This window comes from Gallus gallus, chromosome 1, assembly GCF_016699485.2.
Source record: "Gallus gallus isolate bGalGal1 chromosome 1, bGalGal1.mat.broiler.GRCg7b, whole genome shotgun sequence".
Taxonomy (NCBI): domain Eukaryota; kingdom Metazoa; phylum Chordata; class Aves; order Galliformes; family Phasianidae; genus Gallus; species Gallus gallus.
The window spans coordinates 65,759,304-65,774,568 of NC_052532.1; the positions used below are offsets into that span (position 1 = coordinate 65,759,304).

Sequence of the window (15,265 nt, forward strand, 5' to 3'; positions counted from 1 at the left end):
TTGGGCTTGTTTGTTTCCTTGTATCACTTTAAGTCTTCAAGTGATCTCCTATGCTATTGGGTCTCTTTCGGGGTTTTGGTTTTTAGGAAGGGTGGCTGGGAAGGCAGTTTATTTGTTTTGCTGCCGCTTCGCTGTGCTGGCAGCCTGCGTGCCATGCAGTTTTGAGGGCCAGTTGAAACGAACCACACTGTTATTAGCGAGATGTTTTCACCTTCCTTTCATTCCCTGCTTCCTCGTTCCCACCAAGCCTATTATACAGGTTACAAATGTCTTATGGTAACTTTTTTAGTGTTGAGTAAAACCTCCGCAGGCCTCCCAGCTGCAGAGCTTTGTCAGGCTTTCGACTAAATACAACATCTCTCAGGAGTGCAACCTTCTGTCGACTTTGAATGTTTGGAGTTGTCTGCTATGGTTTTTCCCCCCTCTTTTCGCTTCCCCTCCCTCTTCCCCACCCTATGAGCAATGACCCCCTTTAACTAATGAATTAGGAACTGCTCCTGCAGTTGCAATTCTCAGTTCAGCACTTGGCAATGGGAATCAAACCAGGGCTATTTAGTGCAGCGTTAAATGGCCCACCACATTAGCCCCCTGGCATGCAAAGCTATTAGGTTGTTTTAGTGTTGTTAAAGTTACATTTGTTAGGTAGAGTTGCTGCTCCAACAAACTTCGTAGTGTGGGAAGAGGCATACAGCCCAGTGTCTGGTGGATGTTTTGTGCAGATACGAGACTTTGAAATTTTCTACCTCTCTACGAGGCCATTGGAGGGGAAACTTTGAAGGCTTGTTGCCACTGAACAGTCTTGACTGACCCTTATGCTGTGGCAGGGAGTAATGAACCTCCAGCACTTCAGGAGCCCCCAGGTGGCACCAGACCTTGCAGGCTCTCTCCTCGACATCATGGGATACCACTGGTTCACTGGTTTCTCAGAGGAAGAGCTGTGCACAAGCTCTTTCTCCACTTGATGTTGGGCTCACGTGAGGACCTCTTGAACAACTGCGATGTGCAACATTCGTCAGAAGGCTCTGCTAGCCCTTCAACTGCAGTGCAGAGCAGCTCACAATCTGAGAAATGCTCTTGAAAGCCCTTGAAGCAGAGGCTGTCGCAGACAAGGGATTCACCGTTTTCTCCTACCAGTGAAAGAGGGGTGTTATTTTGATCATACCATCAGAGCCATTTTGAAGATCCTGGGCACAGTTCCTGCAACTGCAGAGGATGTGTATCACCCAGGGAGGCGGGATTCACCACTTACCATGATCTTAATGTGCACGTACAGAACACTAACTAGAAGGTATGTGCACCTCTAGATCTGTTCATCATGCTTAACTTTTCCAGCCCTCATTCTGGGTCTCTGTCTAAAAATAGTAATACATGTCTGCTCATTCAAGGAGCCTGCTGCCTTTATTCTCTGAATGAATGTCTAACTAAAATCTTAAAATGCATTAAAAAAAAAAAAAAGGAGTTGTGCCATGAGTTAGAGCGACACACAGAGGAAAAAAAAATATTTCAGGAAGGGCAGCAAAGGCCATGTTTTAGTATTTGAGCCTCCAGCTCTCCAGGTTGAATCCTGACAGCCAGCACAGCCTTCCATGTTCCTGTTTTCTCTCCAACTCACTGAAGCTTTTATGGACAAGGGATGAACGAGGCATGCTTTTGCTCTACTCCAGACAACTCAATTCCCTGAAGCCAGTTTTGGTGAATGTGTTGGCTCCACTCATACGGACTATGTCTCTTTTGTGTTCTTGCTCATTTTGCAGTGATTCTCATCCCCTCTTTCCACAGCAGCAATACTTCCCCATTGCTGATTGATTTAAAGACATTATAAAGCCCTGATGGATTTTTTGGGATGAGAGGTGAAGAATCAATGTACCAATACAAAGTGCTGTTGTTTTGTTTGATTTAAACATAGTGAAATGGGCGGGCGCATTGGTAGTCAAGGCACCCTGTTGCTGACATGACTGGGGTAGACAGGGTCCTCAGCTGCTAAATAGGGATGCTTGGACGTGCCACAGGGTTTCAGAGAGAATCCCCCTGAAAAGGAAGCCCGTGCCAGTATTGTAGGGTGCTTGTGCCAGCCAGCTTGCAGGGTTGATTTGGCATTTGGCGTAGTGGTAGCGGCTGCCAGTGTGTGTGGTGGAAGAGAAGGGAATAGACAAGAAAAACACACAGGGGTTTAAAACAAAAATGTAAAATTATTTGCTTTGTGCCATATGGTCTCCAATATTTTGACAAAACTAAGGCCAAAATTAATCATGCCAGGTTAGAGTTTTAGTTCAAAAACATATGTATAACTGTCCCCCAGAGTGTGTGCTTGAGTTACCATTTTCATATCGAAAAACCTTAACCTTTTCAGCTTCTAGTCCTCTGCTCTACAACCAATTGCTCTACGCTGCTGAACATTTCCCGTTGTGTGAAAATTTAAAATACTTTGGGGTTTTTTTGACAATGAACTTCCATAGTTAAATGTCAAAGACATTATGGATTTGAATTTCATAATTTTGTTTGGGGGAGTTTATTATCGTTTTCATGGGACTAAATGGATTCTAAAAAATGTTGCCTTGTGTTTATGCTGGTTTATTTGGCCTAAAGGGAAGAAGGAAGGGTACAGAGAATGAGGGAGAAGGAGGAACCAGAACCACTAGTAAGATTTGGAGATCCATTACTGGAAGTCCATCATGCGAATATTGCTTGTCTTCAAGAATATTCTATGTTCACTGCACCTGTAGCATGGGGTTTCTTAAGTGTGGGATTTAAATTTAGAAACTTGGAATTAGTTTTTACTGAACGTGCACAGTAATCTGATCTTCTGCAAACCGTTGAACTTTTCTCTGTAATTTTTTTCATCAAACACGCAGCATCTTGTTGTGATGAAGCATATTATACGGGTTTACCCTGTATTACATTATTGAACAAGCTTGCATATGCGTTGAAAGCACAATAGCATTCTGCACTAGTTTCTGTTGTGGGCACTTTTCTTCTCCACTAGAAGCGCCATATGGAGTCTGGCTTAATCCACTTCAAAACAAAGCTAAACCATACAAAGGCTCTCCTGAAATGGAATAAGGATGACTGGGGAGTGGAGCTGATCTGCATTCGTTTTTCAAGGCTGGTTCATTATGTAGACAGGCCCACAGGACAGTATCAAATCCTGAAAGATCCAGTTTTTATAGAGCTCAGGTGTGATTGAACCAGATATTTTTGTTCAACCCACTATAGAGATGTGAGATAGAGATCTGTATTTGAATTTCATATCTATCTTGAAGTTTGGAAATACTCAGAGGCAGGATTTAGGCAATCTTTAATTCATATCAATGTCAGCAATACTGCGACTATCTGAAGACAGTAAATATATATCAATCAGTAACTGATCTCAAGATCAGCCAATCTATTATTGTGAAACCCCTCCTTTTAGGAGAGGGAAGATGTGAGCAGAAATCTGAAAGAACAAATTTAAGCAACTGGTTTCCTTTCACTTTTAAAACCAAATAGTGAGAGAAGCATAAAAGAGCCCCAGTTTGGATGATAACGAAACGTTACTTTGAAGTTCTAACTAAATTGCATTTCTTGTTCTCTGCTGTCGCCTGTAAGACTCAGAAAAATTGGACAAGCAGTGATTAGTATATAATAATGTATGTTCAAATAGCTTATGGTATTATGAAAACAAAAATTCAAAAGGCCAATATACTGACAGTTAAAATCTGTCTAAGGGGCAATAGGGGGGAACCTTCACAAAAACAATATGCTGATTGCATGCAGCCACCCCGCCGAGTCAAATCTTAAATAAATTATACATACATAGCTGTACTGAAGCTGAGAAATGAAGCAGTTTAAAATGTTCCCGTTCTGCGCTTTAGGCAATGCCTATATCCACCCTGTGTCCTCAGTGCGTTAGATGTTTGGTGTGTCGGTTTGGGTACCCTGCCACAAGGACTGGGCGGTAGCTGGCGCTTCAGAGACCAGTGGAAAAATCCAGCTTTGTGCCAGTCAGCTGCAGGGAGAAGTGTGGATGATAATTTCTTTCTGATTCTTTGGCAAGGATTCTCTTTCAGGTGCCTCCACCCCACCTCCTAACTCTCCCTGACCCACTTGCAAGAAATCCTGATGAAGTACTGAAGAGGGGTATATTTGGGTAGTCACTCTTTCTCTCCTTGTTTTTTTTTTTTTCTTTTTTTTTTCTTTTTCACTCACAGGAATACATTTAAGCAGATGAAGTTCTTCAGAAATTTGGGTCAAATCTGATGAGTAATTTCAGCCAAAATAAAGATGAAAATAAACTTCTGAACATCAAAATTATTCATTCCAGTGCACACAAAACAAAACAGTTTGATTTCTTGCTATCTCCAAGAAGACTGGGTGTCTGAACAGACTAGGGACAAGGACTGCTAGCAGGGATGTAGGAGGTCAGTGTTCTTATCCTCTTTCTTCCCAAACTGAAAAAAGGTCTTGAACATAATTTTTCCTGCTCTCGTATTCCATTCTTAACCTATACGTACATAGACTCATGCACTCACTTTCCTTAAGGTTGAAAAGTATAATTCTGTAGGTTTGTGGGCAAGCTGATCACTGTGAAAACTAGTAAGTTGGGTCCACTCTCTGTCCCAGGGGATGTGTAGGTGCTAGTGGAGAGCTTCAGCTAGAAGGGCTGATAGGAGGATGTGAGGAGGAAGTTCTTTACAGAGAGTGGTGAGGTGCTGGCACAGGCTGCTCAGAGAGGCTGTGGATGCTCCATCCCTGGAGGTGTTCAAGGCCATGTTGGATGGGGCCCTGGGCAGCCTGGTCTAGTACCAGATCTGGAGGTTGGTGGCCCTGCCTGTAGCAGGGAGGTTGGAACTTGATGATCTTTGGGGTCCCTTCCAACCCAAGCCGCTCTATGTTTCAGTGATTCTATGAAGATCTTGATATACCTCTGGTGAGGGCAGATGCTTAGGGTGTGGTGTGTGCACAAACCCTTGCTCCAAATCGCGTTTAATTTAAATTGAGCTCCTCCATATCTTGTTGAATACATCAGTTCCTAAAATGCAATGGGATGGAGAGTTTGACAGCAGGACCTTGGAGACCAGGTTTACTGTCAGACTGCTGGCAGTGCTTTTTCTTGCCCACCAAAGGTATCCTTAAGCCATACTTGTTTGTGCAGCTCTATTTTTGACAGTGAGGCTGCAGCTTTAGCTTAAGCTAGTAGAAATAGTTCAAGATTATTTAATGAACTTTAACAGATTTTGCCGAGTTCTCAGGATCAAATCACACTTCCTAAACTTCTGTCCAAATGCTGCACTGAAAATGAGAAGAAATAAAACTTTCTATGCTACTCAGGGGATAATGCAGTCTTGATCTTTGACTGACAGAATCCATCAAATCCTTAGGTGTAAACCTAGAATAAAATGACAGGCATGCTGCTCCGAGTGTCAGCGCTATGTGAAAGTGTACTGTTATGGAACCCTTGCAGTTCTACCAAAAACACCTTCTGAAATTTCAGAGTTAAATCAGTAGATGAGAGCAAAATTCGGTCCCCGCTTTTGGCATAGTATTGATTGCTTGCTATCCTTCGGCTGGGTAGAATAGATACTATTTGAACTTATTTTTAAAAGTATATTTCAACATTGCTTAGGCACAAACAGAGGCTAATGTGTCTAGCTTTCAGATAGCTTATTACCATTCGAATACTCTGTAGATAAATTATATTAAAAGAAAAAAAAAAAAAACCTGTTTCAGCTTCTGACTCATTCTAAATGGAGACTTAGCTCTAAGTAATCAAAATTGCTTTGGTTGTGCATAGCAGCATTAAAAGCCTTGTCCACTAATTGAGTGAAGCGGCTCCAGTGAAGCAGCCTTGCCCCCTCATTATGTGATCTTGCAAGTGCTGTTTGTCATCGGTGCTTGCTGGTCTCAATCTAACTGTACTGCTGGTGCAAATTAACGGTAATTCGTTATGACATGCTGTGTCCTTCCAGTGCAACAACAATATGGATCTTGTGCCACCCCCACCTTTCTGTCCTTTCCTCCCTACACCTCCCAGATCCTTTTCCCACTTCAAGATATCACTCCCGCCTTGGCCTTCTAACTCCTTCCTACTAACTGCTGTGTCAGGGTGTATGGTGGGTTGGCTGATGGACAGTACTCAGTGCTCTTCCCCTGACGTGTTCCAAAGAGATGCATGTCAAACAAAAGGCAGCTCAGGGAGTCACCGTGCTGATGGAGGAGTTGTGCTTCGGGTGAAGCTCTGCAGCCACACAAGTACTGGCATCCACCATCTGCAGATCAGGAGCTGCACCAGCAGCATGCTCCAGGGAGCAGGAGAGAGATCGCTGGGTAACCCTTCAGAATCAGAGTTGGGGAATATATGTGAGGCCTCGATATTATACAGTTGCTACTGTACATAAACACTATTGTTTATTAATTTTCTTTTCTTTTCTTTTTCACTTTCACCTTGAGTGCAGGAAACGGTCTCGAGAAGCTCAGGACTCAAGAAATTTCTGCTTTAGGTTGCCACATTTCTTTGTCGCCTTGCAACAGACACTTGCTGTTGCTTTAATAATAATTTCCAGCTCTCACCTTTTTGTTACGCTGTCCTTTTAAATTACAAACTATATTGCAAGGGCTGTCTCCTGCTTTGCATGTATAGAGAGGTTCCTGCAAGGGAGCCCTGATTTCAGCTGCGGCTTCTGTCCCAGATTCTCAGCTGGTGGCAGCTGGCTGAGCTCCACTGAAGTCATTAAGTGCATGTGAGAGGTCTGTGGCAAATCATTGTTGTTGTTATTTGCATTGCTGGAGAGAGGGATCTTCAGCAAGTTAGCCCCATTAAAGTCCAAATCTCACAGATATGCAGTCTTTCTTCATTGATTACTTTTATTTTCATTCAAATGGAAGTGAATTACTTTCAACTGAAATTGAATATTTTTGTTTTTACTTATCAGCTTTGAAACACAATATTTTCCCCTGATACTTCTGGTGGGGAAATTTGCAGAAGTTAATGTTTTTTAGTAGAATTTTTATTTAAGCCTCTGTCACTTCTCAATTGAAAAACAAAATGTTTTTGTGCAGAAAAGGAGCGAAGCTCAGATCAAGCTCTGGATTTTTCAAGGAAATTGTGGAACAATTCAGTACTGGTCAAAATCGAGGTTGTGGCTCTGAGTTCCTCCTAACATTAGACACTTATCTGAGATCACCCGATCATGAAGACTGTGATCTGAACCTTTCTTTGCTGTCAGTGCAGAGATGTTTCTGACTATAAATGATTCAGCCCCCACCAGGGCTTTAGTGTTCGTCTTTGCCAGAGGGTTCTCAGGCTTGATGGTGTTCTTGAATTTAAGTTGGTTTAGTCCTCACTTGCTAACTGATCGTTGATGCTAGAAATATTTTTTTTTACTGATAGTAAAAAATCCACCAGATGATCTATTATCACTGTAATATAATGTCGACACATCTACAATGCTATTCATTAGTAACAAGGTTAATGCCATTACCCCTGCTCCACAGATGAGAAACCTGAAGCAAGGGAAATGGCTTGACAAAGGTCAGCTACAAAAGACATGTTTCAGCTCCTATCCACCCCTTCAGTCTCACATTATTAGGAGAGAACAAAAGCAAGATTTTCTTTACCCTTAAGTCCCAGAGTTGTGTTTCTATATGTTAGACTTTCAGCTAAATTAGATCTTTCCCTGTAGATTCAAAGCTTGAAAATGGGATTTTTGATAGTCCAAAGCCAAGTAAATAACCTCCTACAAGATTTCTTGTATAAAATGTCTTTGAATCTTATTTCTGATTGTGTTATTTTGGGGCTTTGAATCTACTACACCCTAAAATATTTCTTATTGTTGTGAAAATTATTTTATGTGCAAGAATCGAGGTAAATATTTTGGAGGCTGTGTCCTTGTAGATGTGTCATAGAAGAAGACAAGGTGAGGACTTCTGACCGCAGAGGAGGGTGTTATCTTCCTCAGATTCGTGGTGTGCCCCATTTGTAGCACCAATGCAAAGTATCTCCTGTGCTATGGGGAAATAACCTCTTATATGCACACAGCGCAACCATTATCTGCAATATAGCCAAAATGATTGTTAGAGATACTTCAAGACCAGTCTAGAGATAAGGATGAGGACTATTCCAAATAATTTTATGGAAAAAAATATATATATCTTAATTTTTTTTGCTTCAGAAGGGCAGACTTCTCAAGATACACAATTCTTTGCCAACTGTCGTATCACCTTTCCATTGAAAGCAACAACAGAAGTCCTACTGATTCCATTATTGCAGGCTCAAGCTCCAGGTGTTGGAGAGAGCTTGCATACTCAATGCAAAGAACTTTGGGTCTTTGAACTGGGAAAAAATATCTTTAATTTAGATTATATATAATCATTCTTTATTAGAGCTTTAACTTGGTTAAGTATAATCAGGTAGCTATTCTATAATTTAAATGGCCGGTGATTGTTATTTGATAATAACAACTTGCAATTATTTAGTGCTGTATATCCCAAAGGGATCCCAGAGGACTTTAAAGACTCAACAATAAAATGCACAACAAAGTAAACATTAATTACAATTACACCATTACTATAAAGTATGAGGATATTAAAAATCTGGCAGTCTGTGGTTTGCTTCTGCTCTCATTTGAATTCATTAACCAAGCTCACCCAGAGTGCAAATGGATTATTAGTGGTTCTGCCATATCTGATTTAAGAAATGTTCTGTACAAGTATTTCAGTTATAGCGGGGAAGGGAAGAAAAGGGTGTAAATACTCTTCAGAGGTTGCCTACAAATGAGCTCCACTCATATGAGTTGTTTGAGTGGGATGTTATTTCTGAACTCCGTCAAGCCCCTTAAACTCATCCCTCTTGTGTTCAGGTGATCATCTTACTATGTTAGGCTCTGCTAGACTGGTTCCTTGTCAGTGGGAAAGAGGGTAAACAGGCTATCTTGCAAATGCCACATGCTTATAATGCCAGAATGAAAAGTCATTGTGCTCTGTACAAACTACTCTCCTTGCACATAAGCTATGAAATAATTTGAACTTCAATCATCTTATTGTTATCATTGAGTTATCAGCATTGACACCTCGCTGAGGTGAGCAGAACAGTTTATACCTGGTAAGGTGCTTTTCTACCCCTTTTGTAGAGTCAAGGGTCCAGCTTTGCACTTTATTTCCTTGAATGCATGTGGTCAGTGTGGAAGAAAAAGATAAAAGCTAAAAGGTAATATGTTACTCTGTAGTTCCTGAACTTGTAGATGGGAGCTGGAGATCCACTTCAGTGGCCACTTCATGGGAAAGGTGCATGAAGGTAGCCCCTGCCTTTGAGAGCTCACTGTCTAGGGCCTGCAAAACATTCAGAATCAGAATCACAGAACCGTTTGGGAGGAAAACTGCTGAAGTGATGGGACTGCTTTCAGAGTAAAGCGTTGCTGACCACAGAAATACAACCAGGAAGCCTGATGCTCTCTCTTTGCGTGGTTAATACAGGTGGTTTGCTTCCTATTGTTTCTTTTCTGATGTGTAGTGAAGTCTAGCCTAATTCTGAAAGACTCCCAGAACCCTGTGAAATGCTCATGAATTATGAAGTTTTTCAGCAGTCAAGACGTTTGCACCAGAAGATAAAGATAGACCACTTGTAAAACAAGTATTGGGATGTCAGGAAGAATATGTAAATTACTTTTTAAAAACTGGTTCACAACATTTCTTGTCCATCAAGATGGTTTTTAGTTTCTGAAAATATTAATCTTCCTTGGCTTTTGGCCACAGCATATGAAAACACTTCATTTCTTCTTAAAATCCTTCTTCTTTCTTCATCTCAGAACCTTCCTTCAGTTTCTGTTTTTCTTTTAACACTCTTAATCATTGTGTGAAAGTTGTTCACTGATAGACTCTTGTTTTTCAGATTTGTAATGAAGCATGAGGGATTTTTACATTTCTGTGGTGAAAGTTTTGCATGGGTCTTACTGTAAACCTTTCATGTTTTTAATTTGCTTATTTTTGGGAGATGGAAGAAAGGGAAATGGTGGCTTGCAGGCAAGTTTTCTGCTCAATTTCCTCTATGCAGCGGGTGATACCAGTACAGATGCTGCTATGACCAAGAAACTGAGCCTAATCTATGGTCATATGTAGATCCACTGGTGGCCTTTTGACTTATTTGTAATCTGCAAGAAGCTGATTATAATGTGGTTAGGAGTCTCATCTCTGAGTGAAGTAGAACAAACACACTTCAGGAAATATGAAGGTAGAACCTACAGAAGCTCCCACTCTCTTCTGCACAGATTTGCAGATCCCCGCTCTCAAAGCGAGCATGGTGTTTTGAATCATATCGTTCTGATATCCTCTGCAGCCAGGCATTGGGAATCCAAGAATGCTACCCATATTGTAAAAATGTTTTTCCATACATCCAATCTAAATCTTCCCCTGTTCTATCACAGCAGATTCTGCTGAGAAGTCTTTCTTATGACCTCTAAACTGAAAGGCCACTATCAGATCTCCCTGGAGCCTTCTTTTCTCCAGGCTGAGCAGTACCAGCTCACTCAGCCTGTTCTCATAGTGAAGGTGTTCCATCCCTCCTGTGGATGTGCTCCAGCAGGTTCATGTCTCTCTTGTACTGAGAAGTCCATATCTGGGCGCAGTGCTCCAGGTAAGGTATCACCTCACAGCACCAGTTGGTGTCATCTGCAAACTTGGAGTGCTGAGGATGCACATGATCCCACTGTTGGCATCATCGATGAAGATACTAAAGAGCATCTGTCCCACTACTGACTTCTGAGGGACGCTGATCTCCAACCAGACATTGAGACACTGACCACTACTCTCCGGGTGCAATTGTGCAACCAGTTCCTCACCTATTGAGCAGTTCCACCCATCAAATCCATATTTTTCCAATTTGGAGAGAAGAATTTTGTGGGGACCATGTCAAAGACCTTACTGAAATTCAGATAGATGACATCAATGGCTTTTGCCTTATCCACTGGTGCAATTATGCCATCATTGAAGGCCACTGGGTTGGTCAGGCAGGATTTGCCCTTGGTGAAGCCGTGCTTGTTGTCTCAAATCACCTCCCTCTCTTTCATGTGCATTAGCATACCTTCCGGGAGGATCTATTTCACGATCTTCCCTGGCACAGAGGCAAGGCAGACAAGTCAGTAGTTCCCCGGACTGCCCTTTCTACCCTTCTTAAAAATGAGTGTGATATTGCCTTTTTTCCAGTCACCAGGAACTTCATCTGACTGCCATGACTTTTCAAATACTATTGAGAGTGGCTTGATGACTGCCCTAACCAATTCCCTCTGGACTTGAAATGGTGTGATTCCTAATTTGAATATAGAGACTGAAGTTATGATTATCAAAGCCTACTTAGGGGAGCAGGAACAGAACTTCTTCTTTCACTTTTATAAACATAAATCTCTACAGTTTGAGATTAAACAGATTTCCTTAGGTTACTAGAGTAGTGTTGCCTTCTCTGTGCCTGGAGATCATCTACTAAAAAGTGAGAAAATGCCTGTATAAGTAGGTAACAAAGATGTCACAAAATGTGACTAGCTTTGCTGCAGGAATCATCAGAAGTGCTGGGACTCTGTGGCATAAATGTGGAAATTAAAAGGAATCTGGATGGAATTGGTTTTTATTTCCAATAAAAACTGATAATATTCAAGTCAGTTGAAATCATGGTGATTATGACATATTCACAATGTGATAATTGCAGTGATTCTAGAAATATACACAATGTGATAATTGCAGTGATTCTAGAAATAAAGAAAGAAAATGTAAGAAAGGTGAGCTCAGGTCAGAGCTTTAATTTTATCAAGGTTTATGTTTTCAGAACAAGGGCAATGTGCACTACATGTAAGTAAAGACAACGCATTAGTGAAAGTAGGTGTCTGAAAGAAAGTAGTCTTCATTTATGAGAGCATGAAACCTGAAAAGAAGCTGCTACTTTCACACTGTCATTTGCAAAACTCATGTTGAGAAAGTGTCAGTTGTTGGTCCAGGAAAAGTACTGCATGACTTCTAGTATAAATGGCTCTGGGCATAATCTCGTACCATTTGGTATCGGTTTGTCAGATTTAAAGAAAGAGAAATACGAGTGAACAGGAAAGTCCTGGGATTTCGTTATGGAAGCTTTTTTTTTTTTTTTTTTTCCAAAATCCTTTTACAAGATACCTTTAAAATGTTGAAGAAGTAGATTAGAACTCATATTGAGTGTGAGAATTGGGAATTATTATTACTGCATATTCCATACAGCATCTTCTTTGTATGTTTATAGTGTGTAGAAAACAGCTGATTAGTAGTCTTGACTTAGAGCGCTCTGTTTCTTCTCCATATTGGATAAATCTCCTACTGATGGATCAATCATTTAATCAATCTACTAATGTGGCCTTCAGCACTATAGTATCTGAGTGCCTCCCAGTGTTGGAACACTCAATAATGCTTAGTTTTTCTCCAGTTACTCTGCACTCTTTAATTTGATTTTGTTCCTAGTTACACAGATGTAAATCTAAAACTACTCCATTGATTGTGATGGAACAAGCGAGGGTTCATGATCTCAAAAGAGCAGAATCTAACCCTCTGCTTGAAATTCTCCAGCTATATTTCAGTTTCTTTAATAATATTTCTTGGATTTATTAATCTAGTCTCTCATTTGTTCTCTCCATTCCTGCTGTATCATTTTCTCTTCTCCTGCTTTAGGTACAATCCAAAGTTCTCTGAATTTGCTGTCACTTTTTCTATCAAGTTCAGCGGACAGTGGTTCAGTTTCCCACTTGCCTCTCCTTTTTTCCCCTCTGTAGACCCTGAAGGTCCCTGTGTGAGTTTTTGTTCACCTCCGTAGCAACTTAGAATTGCACGCATCCCTGAAGTTCTGTAACTAAGCACCTCACCGTACTGGGGTCCTAATCCCCATCTTTTCACCATTGCCCCTCTCAGCCTTTTTTCCATTTAGGTAGATTTCCCTCTCTTGCACATACTGCGGGTCTTGCTCTCATACGTGACATCTCACATTCTGGGGAGAGCTTTGTCAACTGCATGGTGTGGTTTCTGTGAAAATGGAATGGGGAAAGCCCACTTACTTCGAGAATTTTACTGTGGATAAAACTCAATACTGAATATAAGAAAGATTCTGAATGAGATAACTGTGGTTCTTCTTTTGATATTTTGTTCTTTTCCTTTCTTTTCTCTCCCCTTCAGTGTTGCAAGTAGAAGAGAATAAAAAGAAGAGGAGCTGAGAATTTAAACTGGGAGACTTGGCAGGTAAGAGGTGTGTTTTGCCTTTGCTGGGCAGGTTGTTTCTGAAGTGTTGTTGAGAGCTGGCGGCAGGTTGGCTCGGCTCTGAGAGGTGAGACTGGCCAGGACCTGCAAGAGTTTGGGCTCAGTTTCCTGCTCCTTGGCAGGCTTCTTTGTGTTACTGCGAGCAAGCTCTTTGTTTTGCTGGATCCTCACCTGCAATGGGGCAGAACCGCTTCCTTGTTTTGGGAGGTTGGGTTGACGAGCTATGAGTAATCGAGAGAAAGGAGAAAAGTTTTAACGAGAGGCTACAATAGATGATGGTGCATGAGAGGTACTTGGGCAGAGTTGCCTGGGTCGAGGGTAACAACTGCATAGTGTGGCATACGGGGTTGTGGTTTGAAGCCTTTTACGAAATGTTTTAGTAAGTTCCTTCTGTGATATCTGTAACTTTATTGCATTTGCTTACTGGAAGACTCATTTGGTTACTTCAGTCTCATTTCCTGTTCTACATGGTTTTTAAATAGAGTGGAGGTGAAATATGGTATAATCAAGATGTAACTTTTTCATATAAAACGTTGCATTGAAAGCAAGATAACAACTTTGGAAAGCCAAGGTCTTGGTGAACCTCAGTTCTGTCAGGACTCACTTAAGGCAGATCTGAGGACAAAAGGCTTTTGTCCCTGACAAAATCCCCAGCCAGGCTGCCAGATCTCCGGCCTTCCTCCAAAGCTTCAAGTGCTGGAGCACTTACAGAGAGCCAGCTCAAAGAATTTTAAGCATCATATACTTTAACCTCGTTCTTGGAAAAAAGTTGTATCATTTCCAAAACATTCAGCCTGAGGCAGTCATGCTTCATAGATAAATCAGATGAAATGGTACAATATTGGCTGAGTACAAACAACTGCAGGTAGTTGTTTAATTGCTTGTGTCAAGTGAGCTTAATAACAGGTGTAGCTACTGCTCCAGTCAATTACATAAATTGTCCTGCACTCTTTCCTGGGTTCTTACTGAGGCAAAGCTATTGATATGTAAGATCTGCCTGAGTGAAGTTTGAGGTTTTGGCCTTATGACTGTCTTAAAAGATAGAGATTAAATAAGCAGTGAGTGATGTATTCGTGCTTTTATGCCTTTTCTGCGTATCCCACAGTAGCAAGAAGTTATGGTTTGCCTCCCCCCAACACACGTGTGAGAATGCATTTTAATTTTAATATTCAGACATCTGGAAGGTGTCAATAACGCCAAAATGACTGTTGCCCTGTTTGAAATTCCCTGCTGGGTCCACCTATCCTGCTTTGTCTGATGCAGGGATAACAAGATCTGTGGGCAGCAAGTGCCTCTGCCTCTGATGTGCACAGCACTTTGTGTTGCAGCACTATGCTGCTTTTTGGAGGAGGCTCCCAGGAGCATGTAATGTGAGAAATACCTCACTCCTGGGAGTGAAAGCTCCCAAGCACAGAGAGCAAGCTTGGCATAAAGTCAGAGGTCAAAAATATTCAGATAAATGCATCCTGTATATCACATATTAATATATACATTCTGCAGCTATCATGCGTATTAATATCTCGATAAATCATTTGCTAATCTGAAATAATTTGGTCCCTAATGATTGTGAGACAACTGCAGCATTATATTTAGATTAGATTTTTAGTTGCAAACGTTTTGGTCTGAGAACGAAGTATTTTTTTGCTGTGGATGTCATTAATAGGCCTCTAACAAGCTGTACATGAAGTGATTAGGCCTGTATTGTTTGCTTTAGAAGAATTTATTTTCAGGGTTTGGATGTTTGTTTGTTGTGTTTTGTGGTGGTTGTTTTTTTTCTTTAATTTGTGAGTGGTTTCTTGGTTTCTTGACATTTTCAAAACCGTGTAATGGCATCTGGTTTTTGCTGTGAAGTTACATCATTTCAGAGCAAACCAGTGTACTGCATCAGGCTGTCTCCCTGTGTACGCTGGGTCATATGTTTAGCATTAAGGATCAGTTTCTGTGCTTTCTTCATTACAGTTTAGATGTCTGTAAGGAACTGGTAGTTAAAGTATGGCAGACTTCAGATAATTCTTCAGCCTCAGCCTCTGTTTCC

The 15,265-nt window shown here is 41.1% G+C and overlaps 1 protein-coding gene across 8 annotated transcripts in view; it reads left to right on the forward strand.

Moving 5' to 3' along the window:
* Nucleotides 1-15,265, forward strand: part of SOX5 (SRY-box 5) — a 641,599-nt gene that overhangs the window by 170,557 nt on the left and 455,777 nt on the right. For 7 of the 8 annotated variants that reach the window (NM_001397975.1, XM_046939364.1, XM_046939363.1 and 4 more), the window contains one exon: nucleotides 13,150-13,212. The exons of the other annotated variant lie outside the window; for it this stretch is intronic. The gene's annotated coding sequence lies outside the window, so the exon portion shown is untranslated. The remainder of the gene's footprint in view (nucleotides 1-13,149; nucleotides 13,213-15,265) is intronic. 8 annotated transcript variants of the gene reach the window in all.